Source organism: Miniopterus schreibersii (genome assembly GCF_964146895.1).
Source record: "Miniopterus schreibersii genome assembly, chromosome: 5".
Classification (NCBI taxonomy): Eukaryota; Metazoa; Chordata; class Mammalia; order Chiroptera; family Miniopteridae; genus Miniopterus; species Miniopterus schreibersii.
In genome coordinates this window covers 11,067,852-11,071,358 of record NC_138106.1, presented here as the reverse complement: position 1 = coordinate 11,071,358, position 3,507 = coordinate 11,067,852, and the positions used below count along the sequence as shown (strand labels likewise).

General features: G+C 42.6%; 1 pseudogene across 1 annotated transcript; it reads left to right on the top strand.

Annotated features, from left to right (window-relative positions):
• The first annotated feature begins 331 nt into the window (after positions 1-331).
• LOC308557933 (ADP/ATP translocase 2 pseudogene) lies at positions 332-3,071 on the top strand (annotated as a pseudogene). Its single transcript has 2 exons — positions 332-402; positions 2,156-3,071. The product of its transcript is annotated as an ADP/ATP translocase 2 pseudogene (transcript).
• Positions 3,072-3,507: the final 436 nt, after the last annotated feature.

The window sequence follows — 3,507 nt, the reverse complement described above, 5'->3', positions numbered from 1 at the left end:
TGCAAGGAGTGGGTCCCCCTGGCTGAATTTAAATGCTGACGGAATTTAAATGCTGTCTTTTAAAGGTTAAATACTCAGAAACCTAAGCATATACGTTCTTTTTTACAGGCAAAAGGAAAGAAACCATTATTTGTACAGTTGATCCTGGAAAATATATGGAGTTTGTATGATGCTGTCTTTTAAGTGCCGCCTTTTAAAGGTTGATCTTGGGTTGGTGGCCTACTTACTGTCAGGAAGGCATTTGTTTATGGACTGAAACATTCCTGTAAAGCTGAGACTCCGAATCTTGGTGCAGCCCTTTCCTCTATGATTTTGAGGACACCTTTCTGGGATGTCCCTTTCAGAAGACACAGTCATTAGCCTGCAGCTGATGGCAGAGGCCTTCCAGCAGCAGAAGGGAATGTAGGAGCCACCTCACTGAAAGGCTTGGGTTGACTGATTACAGTGACCGAACAACACAGAACAGAGACGTACTATATATTCCCTATTGGGGTAATATATAAATCTGTGGGCCTACATTATTTTTTAAGGACTCAGATAATGATAAAGCATAATTATGTATTAGAATATATTTTAAAGACTGCAAACACACTGACAAATCTTTAGGACTTTTCAATCTCACCCCCTAACGTATGAGCCATAAAAGTCACTAATGGACAAGTATATTTTAATCCAGAAATGAAATTTCATATAACTATGATGAATCTTTGTGTCAGTTCTTATGCATCAATAGGAGTATATTTCTACCCATCTAAAAAAAAAAGAGAGATACATCACTGAAGCATATTTTCATGTGTACTTTCCATGTACCTCTATAAATTCACTGACTTTCAGTGTTTGTCTCTAAACTGTAGACTAGCACTTATACTATTGTTGAGCTAATTTAAAAATATGGAGCCTACCAAATATATTTCAATATTTACAACATACTCCTTCTATCAGTGAGGAATTAAACCATTAGCAGCCCCTAGAAACCATCTGGGAAGCATCTAAGATGACGGGTGTCAGAGACACCTAACACCGTCATTTCTCTGAATTTAGCATCTATCTTAGGAAGGCGCCATCAAACATTCTTGTTAGAGAAGACAGGTCCTACTAACAAACAATAACTACAACCTGAGCTGTGTCATTAACAAAAGTGGCAATGTAGTGTGTTTTTTAAAAGAAGAGCCAACAATAAGTTATAAGCATTAAGAATTTTAGTCCTTCCTGAAATAAGGAGTCCTTGTTGTTTAACTTAAAATAAGCCAAGAGCATGATAAGAGCCAGCACAAATGCACAAAGTCACCAGGCGCTCAAGAGTTGAAAGAATTCATCAGCTGAGGGTGAATGAAACTTTTGCTATCTGAGCAGAATATACAAAAGACAAAGGATAATTATTTTTTCACATGGAGAGCAGACTAAAATAATTTCACAGCTATTAGTTCTTTCTTTTCTATTACACTTAAGCTTCTTTTGTCTATTATTAAAGTCGCATTTGTCTGTGTGTATGTATATTATTTATAAAGAGAGAGAGAAGAGTACAGTGTTAAATAGCAATTTTTAAAGTAGTAAACTTCTTCTTTAAAATAGGTAAATACGACCACAACATACTACTGATGGGAACGGGAGGAGGTGGACTTCTGTGGGCACCTCCAGGGAGAGTGCTCCCTGAGTCCTCAGAGGTGCCTGATGGGGATAGAGGTCTTACTATGAAACCGTCATCATAGGGTGACATCACCGCAGAACAGTGTGGCATCCCAGAAATGAGCAGCTTGTAGAAAGCAGTGGCTCTCTGGCTTGCCACTCTGCTGAGAGTTTACCTCTGTTTAGACTTTTTTGTGAGTGTTGTTGGTGTGTGGTGTGGGGAACATTGAAGACCTTTCCTACTAGAACCTGTAACCCTCCCTAGGAGCAGCACAAACACACAGGGGTTTCCCACGACCACCTTGGGAACCAGCGTTTGAATTGGGAAGTGAGAAGGAATTTCTGTGGTTTAAATTCAAGCCACTTGTGATGACTAATTCTATGTGTCAACTTGGCTAGGCCACGGTACCCAGATATTTGGTCAAAGATTATTCTAGATATTTCTGTGAAGGTAGTTTTTAGATGAAACAAGCATTTAAAGTCCGCAGACTTTGCTAGAGTCCCGGAGTCCAGCCGGTTACGCTCCCAGGCCCGCAATCACCTACTTCTTCTTTCCTTTCAACGTGACAGATGCCTCTGTGTCCTTTACCAAGGACCTCCTGGCAGGTGGAGTGGCACAGCCATCTTCAAGACAGCGGTAGCACCCGTCGAGCGGGTCGAGCTGCGGGTGCAGCATGCAGCAAGCAAATCACTGCAGATAAGCAAGACAAGGGCATTATAGACTGTGGGGTTCGTATCCCCAAGAAGCAGGGAGTCTGTCCTTCTGGCGTGGTAACCTGGCCAGTGTCATCAGATACTTCCCCACCCAGGCTCTCACCTTTGCCTTCAAAGATAAATACAAGCAGATCTTCCTGGGTGATGTGGACAAGGGCGCCCAGTTTGGGCGATACTTTGCAGGGAATCTGGCATCAGGTGGTGCCGCTGGGGCCACCTCCTTGTGTTTTGTGTATCCTCTTGATTTTGACAGTACACATCTAGCAGCTGATGTGGGCAAAGCTGGAGCTGAAAGGGAATTCAGAGGCCTCGGCGGCTGCCTGGTGAAGATCTACAAATGTGATGGGATTAAGGGCCTGTGCCGAGGCTTTAATGTCTGTTCAGGCTATCATCATCTACCGAGCTGCCTACTTCAGTGTCTGACACCGCCAAGGGGTCGCTTCCAGATCCCAAGAATGCTCACATCTTTATCAACTGGATGATCACAGAGTCCATCACAGCGGTGGCTGGGTTGACTTCCTACCCACTGGACACTGTTTGTCACTGCATGATGATGCAGTCGGGTGCAAAGGAACTGATATCATGTACACAGGCACATCGGCTGCTGGAGGAAGATCGCTCGGGATGAAGGAGGCAAGGCGGTTTTCAAGGGTGCGTGGTCCAATGTTCTCAGAGGCATGGGTGGTGCTTTTGTGTTTGTGTTGTATGACGAAATCAAGAAGTTCATATAAATTATTTCCTAGTCTTCCCTCCTCCCCCAACCCCCATGAACAGGCATGTTGTATTATGTAACATATCTTTGAGCATTCTGGACAGACTGTTTTGGTTGTCTGTTTCTCAGTGGCAACTATCTACTGGTAGAAAATGGGAATCAATAATATTCATCTGACCAGTTTTCTCTTAAAGCCATTTCCATGATGAGGATGGGACTCAATTACATTTTTTATTTCAGTCACTCCTGATAAACAACGAATTTGAAGAAATAAAAAATATCTGAAATAAAAAATAAATCAATCAGTAGACTTTGAGTAAAGCAGATTGCTCTCCATAATGTGTGGGCTTCATCTAATCAGTGGAAGGTCTTACCGACCTCACCCTGAGGAAATGTGAATTCAGCCACATTCTACCTACAAACTCCAACTGTAACATCAGCTCGTCCCTGGGTCT